Here is a 19,771-nt window from a genome sequence, read left to right as displayed (position 1 = left end):
TTTAACAGCTTGAGTTCGTTTTCGAGAGAATTAACATCAATAGCCTATCCCCATCTAGCCTGGTTTAAATGCCTTCTTTTAGAGACAAAGTTGCTGCATGCTCAACCCTTGCTGCAGCTAAAATTACTTTCTCTATATCACAAAAAACTGCAGGTTATTTTGGTCAAATCTTTCGCTACCTTTTCAAAAACATTTGGTTTTCAAAAGTGGGTGGGCCAGGCCCACTCATAAAATAAAGTAGGTGAGCCCAGGCCCACGTGGTTCTTCCATCCCTGACTGACGTCCTTTGCGAACGTCGAGCAAACGTTCCCACCACTCAACCATGCAGTCGCTATGGTAGGCTACTATAAATTGTTTGTAGTTAATCAGAGTTATATAATGTAATAAAGTTTACTAAAATTTTAGACAACAGTTAGTAGGCTAATAATTTAATAAAATTGTATCTGCCTAACCAAAAAGTAGCCTATGGTATTGGGGATTCCACTTGCGCTGTAGTCGAATTTAAAATGAATGCGTGTGTGTTGCGAACTTGTGATGTGATTATTCCTATTTCGACAGAAAGTAATAATTGCCAAAAATACATAGGCTGGTACTGTCTCATTCTGTGTCAATATATTAGTTCTATAAGAATAAAAGAAGCCGAACCAAATACAAACATTAAGTGGCTAGAAACTTGGAGTGACCAAAAGCATAGGGTAGGCTAAGCTAGGACGACAAAAACATCAAGTAATAAACGGAAATGCTGCACGAAAAAAATATAAGCGTATATTCTAAATGAAATGAAAACACATTTAAGCTACCGTACCTACTTTAGTTGTTAACTCAAATATTTTTGAAATAAAATTTATCAATGCGAGGTCCTTTCGTTCAGTGGTCCCGTGCAGTAGGCTATAGCCTAGCGCTGTGCCGGCGGTAGTTAGGCCCATGGGCAAAGGTCCTGTAGTAGGCCTACATTCAAAATAAATAACTTAATTGTAATTGGGTGTTTTTCTTGACACGCAATGTGTGACGACAAGGATATAAATCGACAAGTGCGATCAATCTACTGTTCTGCCAACAAATTAAAATCAAAATTTTACAAATGCTCCAGTGATATTAAAAATGTTCTATTCCGTTCATATTGTAGCCTACTCCAATGTATGCATATCATCTTTCTATGGGAAAATTATCATCAACGTGATATTAATCGCCGGCGTGTTGCCTTCAATAATGCATTTAGAATTATACACAATTTGCCTAAACACTATAGCGTACGTGAACATCAAGTCTTGTGCAACATCATAACATTTGATGCATTTACTTCGGAAACGGTGAAACGGTGAAAACACTACCGTACCATTGTCTGTAAACTTGTAATAGTAGATAATAAATAGTCTATTTAGTGAGATTTTGTGCATTTGCAGTTTGTGTATTATTTCGTTGTTTTGTTTTGGATATTGCAGCTTTGTCTGATGCAAATAAATATTATTAATACTGTCAAAAAAGTAATTTTAGTACAAAATGTAATAATAATAGCAATATTTATATAGAGCCACATCTACAGTAGGGTGGCTCGTTTTTGAACTTTTTTTTTAAATTCTCTCAGGGTAGTGGGGAAATGGTGCCAATGAGTGAGAAAACGCTCATGACAAAATTTGAGATTCGTAACAAATTGTCTTCAGCCTCCTCATGGGGCCCAAAAATCGAAAAATGGGGTCAAAAACGCAATTTTTTTTTTTAATATTTTTAGTTTGGGTAGATACAATATTGTTTAGATATATCAAATTAACCTAACAAAAAAAATTGGAGTCATTTGAACTATTCCTTCAGCTTCCTCACAGCTTCTGAAAATTTCCATTTTGCTGAAAATTTCGCATTTTTGTGGGTGGTTACATGATACATAATTGCGTTAGACATTTTGCCAGCTATAAAACGTCATTGTATTTCTCTTTTTAGATCTGCCCTGAGCTGTTGCGTCATTTTTTAATGAAATTGGCTTAATTTGGTAGGAAAAAGTGACGTCTTTTATTTGAATTTACGTCACTGATGCAGTTTGTAGTTATGTAACCACAAACAAAAATGCGAAATTTTCAGCAAAATGAAAATTTTCAGAAGCTGTGAGGAAGCTGAAGGAATAGTTCAAATGACGCCAATTTTTTTTCTTAGGTTAATTAGATATATCTAAACAATATTTTATCTACCCAAACTAAAAATATTTAAAAAAAAAATTGCGTTTTTGACCCCATTTTTCGATTTTTGGGCCCCATGAGGAGGCTGAAGACAATTTTTTACAAATCTCAAATTTTGTCAGGAGCGTTTTCTCACTCATTGGCACCATTTCCCCACTACCCCGAGAGAATTTAAAAAAAAAGTTCAAAAACGAGCCACCCTAATCTACAGTCAAACTATGCACCTGGGCGCTGTACATGACAATGGTGATAATTAATACGGTACATTCGGTCATAATGTTCATTGAAATAGAACGTTTTCAAGCGAGCTTTGAATTCATTTAAATTTTCAGCTTCTTTCACACAAATAGGTTCTATTTTCCCGCAGCCAACCATTCAGTTCAGTTGTTTTTATTTCTGACCATCATATCAAAAACAATACACGTCAACATAGCAAAGGTCGAGAAAAAGGTAGAAGCGACAAAACGCGAACGTTGAAACGTGCTTGTGACCAAAGTAAGTTATTGAGTTGAAAAAAATTTGGCACTGTCGCAACTGTGGTAATATTTATTTATTATATTTAACGTATAAGGATAGTTTATATTTATAAGTTGAATTAAGATGAAGGCTGCCTAACTGCTTGATGAAGTTTCTATCTATCTAATTTATCTAGTTTGGCTATCTGACTCCATGAAATAATTTCCACACAATTATTGTTATTCGAATTATAATTTTAAGTTATCAGAAGGTGTTCGACTGTTCGTATAATATTGTAGGTCTATAACACAAATTGAATTTAAACATTACAAAATAGTGAAATTGCAGAACAGGGAAACATTAAGCTATTACGAATTATTACATTTTTAACTAAACAATAAATTTAATGTTTCCTGAGAGCTGAACTGGTCTAACTGGACTGGTTTGATATGAGCTAGTCCGATTTGATAGAGCTCTCGTCAAAGGACGAACAAACCATTTTATTTTGTGTTCCCTTTTTCTTATTTACTTCGGGTGCAGTTTACATGGAAAATTACAGAAACACTAGGAAATAAATTTAAGTTAAAGTAGTTTACTTTAGTAAAAGAAAGGGAAACTTATATGACGAAATAATGCATCGCTACAGAGGCCCCCCCAAATTTGGGCTACATTGGAACCAAGGGTACCAAGTTTAGCTCAAATTTAAGGAGTTAAAAACGTTAACACAATTGTAACAGACATAGTATGAATTAAGTATGTTTAGTGTTTATGATAATAATGTAGTGTTGTGTTTGTGATATCGTGTCGCGAAGTGATTCTGCGTGGTTTCACCGCCTTCCGCAAAAGAATGTCTGAGTTTGTGCCGTGTATTCGAGTCCGCTGCATGAAAAGTTTCATTGCTTTATGGGTGCCGTCGCAAGTCCTAGGAGGCATTCATTGTTTGTCTGATTCTTTTCATTAAAGAACAGATAGTGCCTTGTGATTGGCTTGATCATGATGTAGCTTTGTCTTGCTTTGTCGTCGCAAGGATTTGTCGAACGACGTCGTATGGCGTCATCACAGCAAGACAGCTTTTGTATTCGTGGTATGGCGCTAGAGAGACGCTGCAGCATTGGCTCTGACGGCACTTTTATTTCTTTTCCGCGGTGAAAAAGGCAGAACACTTGCGTGTTTGATGTTGGTTGTTCATGATCGTTTCTGAGAAAAGGCAAAATAAAGTCAGTTACACATCCAACTATAGAAATATAATCATGTCGACTTGGTTTGTTAGCCGACCTGCACAAAATGTGAAGATACTATTTGTAATGCGGGGAAAAAAACTAATACGGTACATAACAAAAGAGTATGATTTGATAGGTCTAAATACCATTCACAAAATTGTAAATGTTCATTAGGCTGAACAATCGTTCCGCAACTGCAAATAACACAGAAAAAAAACAAAAAACATACAGTACATGATTCAATACTATGGTGTTGTTTCATGCAGTATGGAAAGTAATGTTTCGTGGGCATATGCATGCGTGCCCAAACATAGGTTAAATAGGTAAGTAACATGCCATGCCAACCATTAGATAGGCTATGCGCATTTGCATGCCACTCGCTCAGTTGCAGTCATATTCAACCATACACAATAAAGTTGAGCAAACAAATTATACAAAGAGAAAGGTTGAAATTGACAACCACTGGTTCTGCATTGGAAGGGATGCAGACAGTTGGAGAAAAAGACAACGAATTCGCATTAATGCGATATTTGCATTTTTCCTGAAATGATTTTAAAAAGCAGATTGGCCAGCTTGTAGCCTACAAGCGACTTGCAAAAGAATTGCCAATTGGCTGAGATGCATCTCGTTCCGAAGTAGGCCTACTTGAGATGGCTATACTGGAAGATGCTGTAACTTTCCTGCAAATAACTAATTTACATGGATGGTTAAACACATGTATTTAGAACAAACAAAAATAACCTAAATTGCTGCGAGTCTGCAGACTTCAAAATAAACACGCGGAGACTGAGACTGGCCATTGTGGACACTCCTTAACGCGATTCGTCGTAAAACAACAGCTTGGCACTGTTAAAAATACACAAACACTACAGTATAAAGTTACATAATTACAATATTAAAATACAACGTAAACGCAAGGTTTTGCAGCATGAGCTGCCACGATAGACATATGATATGTTAAACAACGGTAATTAAACGTTGCGGGCGGTTCACTGTTCGACCCGATTTTGACACAAATAGGAGAAATTCCACTGGTTGATGAAATTCTCTGATGGGGGACTCTTGGGCTGATGACGTCACTGATTGATGAGGTTGTTGTTTAGCTACATTTCCGGGGTTCGACGGTCCATCACTGTTGTTCACAGCGTGTGACATCATTTCAGGTGATAATAGTGCTGACTCTGTTTGTGCTTGCTTGATCGATTGCTCGACAAACGGTTTGAGACGATGAATAGGAGACCGTGTCTGTTTTATCTCCATGTTGGATTAGAAGTGATTAGAACGACGTTCAATCACTTGATATGGGCCATCATATCTTAGATCAGCGATTCTGCCTTCTCAAGAGACAAAAGATATGGCCAAATGGCAAGCAAGCTTAAACAAAAAGTTCCATTACAGGGTAAAAAAAATTGTGCATACACAGTAGTGCAATGCAAACAAAAAACAGAAACAACGTTTCTTATATCATGTTAGCTCCTAGTAATATTAAAAAAATTGGGGCAAACGAAGGCGGCTTCGCATAATTTCCCCTGTCTTTGCGCCACAGAGTTATACAAACTGATGCTTCAGCTGAGAACATAAGGATGGCAAAGTTGTGAAGCAAAGTCTTCACAATGATTTCTCCTATTTGGAGATTCTCCTTGTCGGAGTAAAAAGAAGCACAAACTTACGGATGGTTGCTTGGAAGCGACACCATAGCGCTTTGCAGAGCTGTGCCTGCACGTGTACGTCTGTATAAAAATGAGATTGAGGCTCGAACCTGGCAATCTGCCATGCTAGTTGCATGTAGAGAGGCAAAAATAAAAAATATATAAATATTAAAATGAGTTAAGTATTTGAGTTACATTTGAAACTGCGATTATTCTACAAAAAATTACATGATTATATTTCCCTGCAACGGCAACTTGTTGGCAATTAGTAGGCTATATCTAAGCAACGTTTAAAAACATTACATTTGGCGAGTGGCGCTTCGGCATAAAAATAAAATGGTAGACATCGGCAGTTTAAATGGGTTGGCTCCCGCTGAACAATTAGATTCGTTGCATCCATTGATCGTACAACAAAGGCAAAAATCAGTTACGTTTGACGAGCAATAAATTGCTGGCATGGTGCTTTAAAAAGTAGGCTGCAATGAACTGCAGAAAAATTGTTGGCAAACCAACGCGTGAAATGATAAAAGGTGACATGTTTTTACAAACTATTTATGAGCTCGTGTTTTTTTTTTTTATTTGTTTTTTTTGACATAGAAATTGTTGTGTTTTTAGCTCATTCAATCAGAGTCATACTGGAATTCTGTTTTATTATAAAATTGCACAACCAAGATATAGTGTGAAACCTGCAAAGTAAGCCCAAAACGAGAAGTGCCAATTAACAAAAGCAAGCGGATGAATATTAAGCAAAAGAGAAGACCTGAGGGAAACGAAAACAAAGTACATCGTTTCAATGCAAATAAACTAAAATACATAACACCTCCCCAATAAAATTTATGACCACCCATAACGAAGAGGTGGTTGGCGTCTTCTCTTTGACCGCCTTAATGTTTGTTCTTGATGCGATGACGATGATGGATCGTCGGTCGCTATCGGCGTCGATGAGTCCTCGGTCGCTATCGGCGTCGATGAATCCTCGGTCGCAATCGGCGTCGATGAATCCTCGGTCGCTGTCGGCGTCGAGGAATCCTCGGTCGCAATCGGCGTCGATGGAACCGGAAACTCGTCAGCTGTCGATGACGACGTGAAAGTAGACTCCCATGGGTCCCCATCTTCCGGCGAGATGTAACGCGGACGTAGCTGGTTGATATGGCGTCTCCATATTGGACCTCGAGGGTCCACTCGAACCTGCAAACTACGACTCCCGTGTCGCTTCATCACGACGGCAGGAACCCACCGAGGGCTTCGGCTTTGCCTGGAACCAAAGTATAAAGCATAACAAGGATCACCAACATCGGAGTTAATTGTTTTCCGGTTTTGTTTCCGAGGCGAAGGACTCGTCGATGGTTTCGTGATCTGAGCTGAGGAAGAAAGTAAAATATCTAATTTAGTACGTAGTTGTCGGTGGTTTAATAACTCACTGGGAGAGTAACCACTGGCATTAGGCGTACGCCGAAACTGCATCAAGAATTGAGTGGTGGCACTTTTAGGCGGTAACGACGATTTTCTCAACGCCTGCTTGAAAGTGCGCACCAAACGCTCTGCAGCACCATTCGTAGCTGGATGGTATGGTGCTCCAGTGATGTGGACTATACCCCTAGCTTTACAATAATTCTTGAAGTCTTCTGAAGAAAACGTAGTCGCACTGTCTGAGACAATGGAGTGGGGGTATCCAAAATGGGCAAAATCCTGCTCTAAAAGATCAATAGTAGCAGACGTCGATACGGAAGAAGTTGGGTGAATAGAAGGATACTTACTATAAGCATCGGTAACAATAAGCCAATTGGAACCTAAAAAATTAATAGCGTGATCGACATGAATTCGACTCCAAGGCTTCTCTGGAGCTATCCATGGGTGGATAGGAGCCTTGCTTGGTGCAGCTTGATGCTCACCACATGTAGTACATGTTCGGCAGAGGTCGACAATGTCCGCATCGATATTGGGCCAGTAGACTGCTGTCCTGGCCAGCTGTTTCATTCGCTGCATGCCGAAATGACCTTCGTGTAAAAGAGAAAGAATATCATTGCGAAGTTTAAAAGGAATAACTACTCTAGAACCATATAATAAACAACCATAACATGTTGTTAGAGAATCAGCAACTCTTCTAAACTGTTCGATTGGATCGTTAGCATTTGATTTCGCAGGCCATCCTTCTTGTGTGAATCGAATGATTTTAGACAAGACCGGATCCTTAGAAGTTTCCTTGCGCAAAGTAGAAGAATCGGAATGACTAACCTGCGAATCCAACGTATCAATTGCGCAGACAATATCAACATCATCTGCACTTTCCTCCCCATCAAAAATTGTGTCCTCGTTGGACGGAAGACGGCTCAAGGCGTCAGCATTTTGGTGATGTGTTGTTTTGCGATACTCTATAGCAGTGGTTCTCAACCTTTTTGTCTTGGCGGACCCCTTTTGGTACCTTCGAAGCGGTCGCGGACCCCTAAAAGTTTTTGGTATATCGCGTCTCCTCATAGAACCATTATGTTACATAAGTTTCGAAGTAACACACTTAGAAAAATTTTCTGAATTTGCAACGCACTTGACGATTGATGAGATTGACGAAATTATGTTATGAACTATATGTTGGCACACAGGATCAACATCGGTAACCTATATGCTCATTTGACGTTTTTCTATAAATTTTATCAAAAGTTAATAGAATACTTGCGACCATTAAAAAGAATTTTTCCCTTGTTTCATTTCTAATCAACATTAATTCGTTTTAATAACAGTCATTGCAAAACTGTGTGGTGATTGACAGACTGACTGAAGTTTGCATTTCCAAGTTAATCATTGAACAGCAATCTGCCGCTACAAAAGAATTAAGTTGAACAAAGCCAACATAGCCTTATTAAAACGTTTAAGTGATTTATATGATATTTTTTGTTAAGAAACCAAACCTTTGTGCAATGTCCTTTGGAATTTCAAACGACGCACCAATGCGTTGCGACTTACAGTTTGAGAATCACTATAGGCTAATACATAAACGAAGCACAAATTTTTTTTAAATTTTGTAATTTATCAATCATGCTGAAAACTCGGAAACTTTCACGGACCCCCTGAAATCGATTCACGGACCCCTAGGGGTCCGCGGACCCCCGGTTGAGAACCACTGCTCTATAGTATAACTAAATTGACTCAAAAACAACGCCCAGCGTGCTAACCGGTTAGCCGCCAGCGAAGGGGTAGGTTTATCTGGACCAAAAAGTGAAAGTAAAGGCTTATGGTCCGTTACCAAAATAAAATTCCTACCGTAGAGGTACTGATAAAATTTCTTCAAAGCGAAGATGATAGACAAAGCCTCCTTTTGGATTTGGCTGTAGTTTCTTTGAGCCTTCGTCAAGATTTTCGACACATTTGCTATTGGCCTCTCGCTTCCGTCCGGAGAGCGGTGAAACAGTGTGGCGCCAATGCCCACGCTTGATGCGTCGCACGCAATTCCTAAAGGAAGCAACGGGTTAAAGTGTACGAGAACATCGTCTGCGGAAAGAAACGTTTTTAATTTTGCAAAAGCGCATTTTTCTTTATGTTCCCAGCTCCAAGGAACGCCACTCTTGGTTAAATGATATAACGGTTGCGCTACCGTAGAAAATTCTGGGGGCATAAACTTAGAATAAAATTGAACTGACCCCAGAAAAGAACGTAAGGTACCAGCATTGGAAGGAGCAGGCATGTTCAGTACTGCATCGACTTTAGGACCCTTTGAAATCCCCTGTTTAGAAAGAACATGACCTAAGTACTCGACATTTGCCTGGGCAAATCTACATTTTTCCTTCCTACATCTAAGACCTTTCGAAGATAAACGATCGAGTAGTCGTTTAAGGTTCTGGAAATGCTCTTCCGCTGTAGCTCCACTTATCAAAATGTCATCCAGGTACACTGCTACACCTGGAAGGTCACTAGTTAAATCATCCATTATCTTTTGGAAATGGCCTGGGGCAGAAGAGATGCCAAACGGCATAACATTTTGCAATAAAACCCCTCTATGGGTACTTAATGCCAATATTTTTCGACTCTTTGGACCTAACCTAATCTGGTTATAAGCATCTGCCAGGTCAATCTTAGTGAATCCGTGGCCACCCCCTAGTTTACGCATTAAATCCTCTGGAAGAGGCAAAGGGTGCCTGTGAGTTTTAAGTTGTGGATTAACCGTCGAAGAATAGTCACCACAAACCCTTAATTTGGATTTCTTACCTTCGGTAGAAGCCTTGCTAACTGGTACTACAGGAGTTCCCCAGTCGCAAAATTGTACAGGTGTCCAGATACCTTTTTCTATGCCGGCGTCATAGGCAAGAGCTAAGTCTTCTTGAATGGCGAAAGGCACTGGTCTGGGCTTTGAAAACACTGGTTTACAATCAGAGTTAAACTCAATCTCTAATTCGTAATCCTGAAGACAACCTAACTCAGGTTTAAATAAGTCTTCGTATTGATCACATAACTCGGAACATGATTTTTGCAAGTTAAAATCTATGTCGTTGTGACGATGAATAGCATGTAAAGATGAAGAAAAGAACTTATCTACCGAAATATCTAGTGCTTGAATAGCATCACGCCCTAATAAGTTAAGATTAGGGATTTCACATACCATAAATTGAACTGTGGTCGTCTTTCCCGATTTGTTGCAGCTCACCTCGGCAGTGAAAGATCCAATAATAGGCATCGAGTGCTTACTTGCCGACTGAAAATGTAGCTGCGGAGTCTGCAGGATAGGTTTGCCTAGCTGCGACCAAACTTCAGAAGAGATGAAATTTCCCCCTGTAGCTGTATCAAGTTCCATTAAGACGGAGAAAGACTTAATAAAAATTCGAACCTCGAGTTTAGGAACTTTACTCGACGAATTATGAACAGTATTTACCTCCTGTATGCAGTTGACCTTAGAAGAATGAACTTGAGCGGCTTTTTTACGACATGCGGATTGTACATGCCCTGTAAGTTTACAGAAATGACAGACCGCATTTTTAAATCTGCAGTTGTTAGCAAAGTGATTAGAGTTACCACATCGATAGCACTTACTTTGCTTGTTCGCATTAGCACTGGCCACTGTAGCTTTCTTGAAAGAATATCGTCTATCGGTGCCTTTAACTTTATGTACCACCGACGGTTCAGTGCCAAACACCGTCTCCTTAGCCACTTTTGCAGCGTCTTCAGTTTCTATGGCTATTTCAAGAGCACGTGTAAAAGTAAGATCGTCAGGTTTAATTTTAAAGAGAGCTTTAAGAACTGCTTCGTTTCCTACCGAGCACATAAAACAAGTACGCAAAGCTTCATCTAAAGGATTAGTAATAGAAGAAAAGTCGCACGTGGCAGCGGCTTGCCTTATTCGTGCACCCAATTCTGGAACAGTCTCACCTGGTTTCCGCTTCCAGTTGCTCCAGAAGCGAAATCGTTCACGAATAACGAAGCGCTTAGGGTCGAACTGTGCCTTCATGCAATTATAAATTTCCTCCATTGTAAGTTCATTGATTGGCTTTGCTGTAGACTCTTGTGCGGCCAGATTGAGGATCATCTTGTAGATGCTGGCTGACTGGTTAGTGAGGAAAACTTGAGCCTTCTTATCATCAGGAACGGACTGTGCTTTTGCAAATGTGCAAAAACGTGACCAATAATCAGTCCAAAGTTCTAAAGTTGAATTAAACTCACAAAATTTAGGAATGGCTTGAGATAATCGATGTTGGTTTTCTGATTCGTATGGAATTTTGAGGGCTGAAATTAACTCCTTCAGTTGTTCTTCATGATGGCGTTCTTGCTGTTGCATTTGTTGTCGCGCCTGTTCTTCTTGCTGTTGCATCTGTTGTTTCGCCTGTTCTTCTTGCTGCTGCCTTTGTTGTCGCATCTGTTCTTCTTGCTGTTGCCTTTGTTGTCGCGCCTGTTCTTGTTGTTGCTGCATTTGTTGTCGCATATGTTCCAGCTGCGACTGCATTAATTCCACGACTTTGTCCATATTGTAAATAATCGTAGAAACTAAAACTTGTAGAAATTAAAACTTGTATGGGAATTAAACTGAACGCTCTGCGTACCACTGTAAGTTTCTCGTTCAGACGTTCAGCATCCCATCCTCGTCGCCAAATAACTCTGTTGTGTTTTTAGCTCATTCAATCAGAGTCATACTGGAATTCTGTTTTATTATAAAATTGCACAACCAAGATATAGTGTGAAACCTGCAAAGTAAGCCCAAAACGAGAAGTGCCAATTAACAAAAGCAAGCGGATGAATATTAAGCAAAAGAGAAGACCTGAGGAAAACGAAAACAAAGTACACCGTTTCAATGCAAATAAACTAAAATACATAACAGAAATAAAACTTTGGTAGCATATATTCTACTTACCAGATTCCAGAATCTTGTTAAACTTACTTTTTACTTTCAAACCTACTTACGTGCGAGGTCACCAATGTGGTAATATTTATTTATTATATTTAACGTATAAGGATAGTTTATATTTATAAGTTGAATTAAGATGAAGGCTGCCTAACTGCTTGATGAAGTTTCTATCTATCTAATTTATCTAGTTTGGCTATCTGACTCCATGAAATAATTTCCACACAATTATTGTTATTCGAATTATAATTTTAAGTTATCAGAAGGTGTTCGACTGTTCGTATAATATTGTAGGTCTATAACACAAATTGAATTTAAACATTACAAAATAGTGAAATTGCAGAACAGGGAAACATTAAGCTATTACGAATTATTACATTTTTAACTAAACAATAAATTTAATGTTTCCTGAGAGCTGAACTGGTCTAACTGGACTGGTTTGATGTGAGCTAGTCCGATTTGATAGAGCTCTCGTCAAAGGACGAACAAACCATTTTATTTTGTGTTCCCTTTTTCTTATTTACTTCGGGAGCAGTTTACATAGAAAATTACAGAAATACTAGGAAATAAATTTAAGTTAAAGTAGTTTACTTTAGTGAAAGAAAGGGAAACTTATATGACGAAATAATGCATCTCTACACAACACCTTCAGAAAAATTTAAGATGTAAAGGGAAAATAAAAAAAAGAAAATGTTCCAAAAAAATAAAATAAAAAACATAAATTTAGACTATAGCTTTATTAGCCCACATAGCTTAAGCTGATATATTTAAGATTTGTATGGACAGTTGCTATGAAGATCGGCCATGGTGTGTTATCAAGAGTGCTGATGGTCGTGAGAGGAACACGTCTTGATGCGTTTAGCTCATAGCAAATAAGAGCAAGGCAGGCAAAGAAAACCCCACAAAGAAATCCTAGCACGGGCAAAGCCATTTCAAGCGCAACGCACCATGCCTTGCACGAATCACAAAATAGATAGGCCATAACTTGACGACATGAAAACAGTGACAAAAACAAGTAAAACAAACTAGCAAAAACAACATCATCATCTTGCGGAAATCCAATTATACCCAGGAAAGTTATGTCTTGAAGATATCAAGCGTGCTTTGTTACAAAGTTGCGTTGATAAAGCGATAATTTTAGACTCCAGTCAGCTAAACTCCTCACCTCCACACCGATCCAACGTAAGCAAACGTTGAATTAATGCAAAAATGACAGGCATCGCTAGCTGGGATGGAGTAGTGGCATGTCACAGTATTATGAAAAATTTGAGTTACCGTATGTTTTACACGTTAAACCTAAATAAAAGTAAAAAAAATCCAATTTGGCATATTACGTAGAAAAAATTGCAGACAAACAAATAATAGCATGACGATCCAGTCCAAGACATTAATATGAAAGTAAGAAAAAAAACAATGTACCAAAAAACCATGTACGTCGAAAGTGAGAAATTGTTCGATCAAAACGTTCAAAAACTGTGCTTCACTACTACGATTTCAGCTCTTGAAGTGGTTTGTTTTCAGTCACGCTTCATTGGTTGACTTCGGGGAAAGGTCTCTAAAACAAACTGAACTGAGTTGTAAAAGTCTGGAAATATATTTTTGATAATCTGGCAACACTGTTTATATAACCATATTGTTTAGGTTTAAAAGCCATGTTGCCAGTTGTAGAAGTTTATCAAAAATTTTGGGATTTTTTAAGATTGTTGATAAATGAAATGTACATTTGGAATATTTTTAGGTTCCGGGAAGTTGTCGTGCACAGTAAAACCATGTAGAAATGCACCTCAGAACCACATATATTTTTGTTTCAGAAATCTTAAACTGCATAGAAAAATTCTTCGGATCGATTTGCATTGAAGAAACGCTTAGAATATGATTTTGAGAAAATTGCTTGGCCCCGTTTGGCGACACTGAACAGAATCATCAAATGACCTTGCATTGAAGCAGTGGTTGTGGTTCCCAACCTTTTTGTTGTCATGGACCCCTTTAGACAAATTATTAATTCTGCGGACCCCTACCTAAATTTTGCCTGAAACTCAATTAACATACTATTAACTATTGTAATAATTATGCTACTCAACTACTGTAGCGGTGTAGCCCACTCTGTCATATTGCATTGCCGCTATGACTCCTGCTGCAAATATCAGGTTAAACAGTTGCTCAAATAAGAAAATAAATGAATTGTTCAAGAAATGTCAGCAGTATTTGAATATTAAGGTGACCCAAAGTGCCATGCCGAAACTTTTTCAACGTAAGCAAATTTAATGAGAGGGCTGGTGTTGCCTTTCCTAAACTAAATGACTGAACTGTGGTTGAGTTTTTGACAATGCAACACACATGTCATAATAATAATCGCGTTTTTATTTGCGCCAGTTGCGATAACATACAGTACACTGCGATCACACATGCGATACAACAGACAACGGGAAGCAGCGAAGTGACATATAGTCTTCGAGTCAGCTGCTTCTCTTATTTTTGGCTTGCCGTTAAGTGTCTTTGCCGAGACACAGCCACGTGCTCTGGAACGGTGTCGAACCCACGTCCTTTCAAACGTCGCGCAGACGTTTTCACCACTCGGCTACGCCAACAGAACTTCAACGTCCAGGCAATTTCGATGTTTAGTTTTTATTGTAACAAGATCTGAGAATCCTGCTTCGCAAAGGTACCGTAAGTGGTTATGAATGGTACGGTAACAAAACAATAATCGCTTGCTTTGTCAAGAATGGGTATGTTTGCAGTTGTGAGCACTGAGCACCAAGTTTCTTCCACAGTTTTTGAATGAAATTCAATGCGTAATAACTCTTTTGATCTCAAATCAATTAGGTCATCTTTACTGAGATCGTCATAGCTAATATTGTTCAAGTAAAAAAAAAAGGATTTTGAATCCATGCTTCAACTTCGTTCGATAGGTGTTCTAAATTAAAATAACATTGAAATGAGATTTGCAGGGTTTCCAAGTGTGCGCAAAATTTTGTTTTCATAGAGATCAAAAGAGTACGATACATTCTCTTTGAGTTTCATCCATGAAGATAAGATCTTCTAATATTGGAAAGTTAGCGTAATTACTTGCTTCCAATCTGCGTTTCCAAACCGGCAACTTGGCTAAAAACGCTTTCAGTTTTTCAGGTGCATCAACTATTGTCACACCTGGTCCTTGAATGCTACGATTAACATTGTTAATATGACTGAAAATATTGGCTAAGTAGGCCATGTCGTATAGAAAACTTTTACTCTGAAACAATTTTGAGAGGGGACTTCCTTTTGCTTTCAAAAGAGGTGATATATAGGCTACCTACCTCATTTTTTAGCTGCTGCAGTCATTTTAAAACTTCTCTAGATAACCAACATACCGTACCTCAGAATGATACAAAAATACTTTGTAATCTGACCCTACTTCTTGACAGAGCGCTTTAAAAGTAGCTACGGTGGTTTACAGCTCTGCTTTTGATGAAATTAACGACTTTCACGCAATTTGTCAGAATTTCATTGAGACTTGCTAGTAAAGTTTTTGCTGCTAAGGCGTACCTGTGCAAGAAGCAATAGGTAACAACCATGCAAGGAGCTTCGTTTTTGGATGCAACCTAGTTCGTACCATGAACAGTTCAGACCGTCAGTTTGTACCTTGAAAAGATCGAGAGAAAAAATTAAAAAAGCCAAAGTCCGCTGATCACAGTTTCCGCAAACCCTAACTCTCACCATAGAGTAATCTATGCTCTAACCCTCGCTGATCGCAGTTTCCGTTAACCCTTACCCTATTTCTAACCATAGAGTAATCTATGCTCTAACCCTCGCTGATCGCAGTTTCCGCAAACATTTTTCCGCAGTTTCCGCAAACATTTTTCCGTAGTTTCTGCTAACCTTTACCCTAACCATAGAGTAATCTATGCTCTAACCCTCGCTGATCGCAGTTTCCGCAAACATTTTTCCGCAGTTTCCGCTTACCCTAACTCTAACCATAGAGTAATCTATGCTCTAACCCTCGCTGATCGCAGTTTTCGCAAACATTTTTCCGCAGTTTTGCAGTTTCCGCTAACCGCAGTTTCCGCTAACCCTCGAGTTTGTTTCAAATTGTTTGGGGAAACTCCGATCAGCGACTTCGCTTTGTGCTATTAAACTGCGATCAGCGACTTTGGCTTTTTTTTAATTTTTTCTCTTGATCTTTTCAGGATACGAATTGACTGTACGAATGGTTCAAGGTACAAACTAGGTTGCACCCATGGCGACGTTTATACACAGGCCATGGCAGCGTGCAGCTTAAAATTTGACTGAAGAGTGAAGGCCGATCTGTTAGTAGCCAAAATCGCAAGTATAAGTTGATAGTTTGAGTGTTAGTTGATAAATAGAGTCTTTGTCTATATTTTGTGAGAGTTTGAGTTAATTTTGTGCTGTTTTTACCATTCAAATAACGGAATAGATTTTGGCACTTGTACTGGAAATCCAAAAAGCGTCTAGCAACAGCAATATTTCGGAAAATATTGTCATTTTGTCAACATAATTTTAGGAGTTTTGCAGTGATTTGGGATTCAGTGATCACACTTTGGCAATTTAAATTGTTTAAATTATCATTTAAAAGGAATATAAAGTGAATTTAGCTTAAAGTTCAAAATTGAAAATACATCGGCCTTCAGTCAGCCCTCCAGTTCGTACGTTGTCAAGGCCTGTGTATACAGATCGCCATGGTTGCACCCTTCGTTTTTTACTAAAGCAGCAAATCCGGATTTGTTCCCTAGCATAGCTGGTGCTTCATCCGTGCACATAGAACAAAGTTTTTTTCTAAATTCATCAAGATAATCATGGACCCCCAAATGCTTTCTCACGGACCCCCAAGGGGTCCGCGATCCCCAGGTTGGGAACTACTGCATTAAAGGCTGCATCAGTGCAACATAGGCTATGCCCAAGACCATAGGCGTCGAAATAGGGTGGGCCGGGTGGGCGACGCCCACCCTGCCGTGAAACGAGGGTGGGCAAAATATGTTTCGCCCACCCTGTTTTCATGGCACTTATGAAGTGTTCGTTACAATTATTTCCGTATTTCTTAAACGCTGAATTATCCAACCAACTGCAGTGTAACTTCTTGTTTTACGCTATGTCTCTCGCTAAGTATCCGACAGAACAAAGCAATTCCGCAGCAACGCTGCGTAGAAAAAAAGGGTACTCGCTGCACTGTTGTTGTTACGGCAACTGCCACAGCTAGCAATTCCAGGTGAGAAAAAGCCACGTTTGATCTTTTCTCCGAATGGTCTTACTTTCGTCACGTCACAATCAAACTTCAGTTCCCGGTCAGCGTAAGGGAATGTGAATATGACATCATAATGAACATGACAATAAAATAACCGATACAAACTAAAGACGTACTGAAACAATCGCTTTTACTGTTCTAGCAGTTATGGTCAAGTATTTTTTGGCGGTCCCAAATTCTTATTAGGCAGTGGCTATTTGACCGGCTCCAGTCTTTGAATCTAAAACACTATTTGACCGGTCATGACGTCACTTTATAGGCACTTTTTTCTTTTAAACCAAAAGACGAGAAGAGTGCCTATATAAGTTCTAAATTCAACAGTTATGTTCAACTGATTCGGTGGCATGTAGGATACGTCTCGGGTTGGTGTTCCAGAGGGAATGAGTTCAAAGCGCGGAAGCGTTCTTTTTTTTAATTTTTAACTAAATTTTGACCCGAATTGACTCGATCGTTAGGCTGCTGCATTGTTGTGGTCAATTTTTAATTTGAGTAGCCTACAGCCCAATTTTTTTTGTTTTTTCAACTATGAGTAATAAAGTTAAGAGTTTTTGAATTTTCTTGAATTTGAGAATTTCTCTGGGTAATTTTTTGTTCGTCATAAGAGGATGTGACCGTGTTTGTCGAACGACGCATTACATTTTTGCAACTTTGTCACGCGTTACATTTTTGCACAAACAGTGCGCCATGCCTGCTTATGAATAAAATACGATACCAAGACTCTTTATTGGAACTTCATTCAGGCAACTTCATTCATTCAGAACTTCATTCAAGCACGTTTTAAACCTTTCAAGGTTTTGCCACCTTTTCCCGTTTGTTAACGTGCTGGTAGGTCTATATCGATTTTTGTAGTTAGTATCTGTTTCGTCCCGGACGTGTTAATGACAAAAAATAAAATGATTGATAATTGATTGAACTATGAAGCGGCCATCTTCTTCTTCTTTCGTTTGAGACTACTCAAATTTCAGGGCAGGTGGTGGAGAGCCAGGTGAGTGTAGCTTCGTCCAGCGTTGCTATACCATGCATTCCATTTGGTGCCTTGAAGATGGGGCATTCGAGAACGACATGGTCAGCAGTTTGTTCCTCCGCGCCACACTTGCAGGCCGATGAGGGAGCCAGACCTAGGGATGGGCAAAATAGAATAATTAGCTATTCTAGAATACTGAAACCGAATATATAATACAGATATCTATTCTAGAATAATTGACCGTTTTTACCATCAACACATTTTAATGAATAGATTCAGATTCTATTTGAATAAGACCTTCTGATGATCCGTTAGGTGAAACAATTTGTAAAGGCTTCAGATAGTAATAACTATATTTGATATAATATATATATATTTCTTGCATGAAGCTTTTCGCCAGAAAACTGTAAACGGTGTAATTATGACGTCATTATCATGGTTGTAAGCTGCGGAAATTTTTTTTTCTAAAAAACAGATTCCAGGGAAGCTAAACATTTTTTCCAGCCCTGCCAATACAGAGGTTGAGAGACATCAGCTCTTATTTGTTTAATTATTAGTATCTTTGCTTCAAGAAAATCATGGGATAGGAGAGTCTTACTCGCACATTTTACGGGCCTAGTTTTGTTTGAATTCAATGGTTTTGATCTTTCAAAGCGGTTTCTTCTGTTGCCTTTAATAATGTTGACCGCTTAAGCCGATGGTTCTCAAAGTATGGGTCGCGCAGGGTCAAAAAATGGGTCGCACAATAGTGATTCAATTTTGCCCAAACAAATTTTTTTTCTTCATTCAAGTAATTTCAATTCTATTACGACTGAATTATGAATTGCTTCCATTATGACTGAATTATTGCATCGTAAGCATTTTATGTGGCTTCATCTCAGTAACCTGGAGTATTGCATCATAAGTGGTTTTCTGAGAGTTTTGATGGCAGCCAAATACAGTAGCTACTAAAAGTCGCTTAGTTTTTCAGAAAATTGCGTTTGTTATCAATTTTAGATAAGTGGGAAGCAGACAGTGCAACGAGAATAATAGCTAGGAATGCAGTTTATTATTTTTCATCTACGAACAGAGATAATTCAGTGTATCAGCCGTGAATGTAATATTTGGCAGGATTTTTGATATAATCATAAGGTAGACTTTCCACAGCTTTACAAGACGTGGATTAGGGTGTTGCAGGCGCCCCGACCCTCTCGGATTTTGCTTACCTTTTTTGTGGTACTGTGTTTAGATCAGTAGATTACAAATATGAAGTTTCAGAAATTTTCATCAACGTTTACCTCCACCGCCGAGGCCATTTTGAGGCCCACTTTTTGATTTTTTTCATGCTTTTTGCCACTAGAGGGCAGTGTATAAGTTTTGCAGTATTGGGGGTATATTTAAAAGATGCTCTATGATGTTCTGAATAATGTTAAAAAAAATTGGAGAAATTGGATAAGTATATCCAAAAATATTCAAGTTTTGTCACTAATTTTTTGCACAATACTGCCCCTAGTGGTGAAAAGAAAAATTGAAATATCTTAAAAACCACTCATCATATTGTTATGAAACTTGCATGCACCCCCCATTTTCATGGGTAAGGAATTTGATTTTAGCAATATTTTTGCAAAATATTACCACTAGAGGGCGGTAATTCTAATTTTGAACTATTTTTCTGTAAAAAGGCGATATTGTTGCATTTCTTGAGCTGTGCTATGTGAAGAATACAATTTCATGGCTTATGCACAACAAAATTTATTCAATTGTAAAGAAACTGCAT

This window comes from Aplidium turbinatum, chromosome 7 (genome assembly GCF_918807975.1).
Source record: "Aplidium turbinatum chromosome 7, kaAplTurb1.1, whole genome shotgun sequence".
NCBI classification, from domain to species: Eukaryota; Metazoa; Chordata; class Ascidiacea; order Aplousobranchia; family Polyclinidae; genus Aplidium; species Aplidium turbinatum.
The sequence above is the reverse complement of the archived record's forward strand: the minus strand, read 5'-3'. Positions refer to the sequence as shown.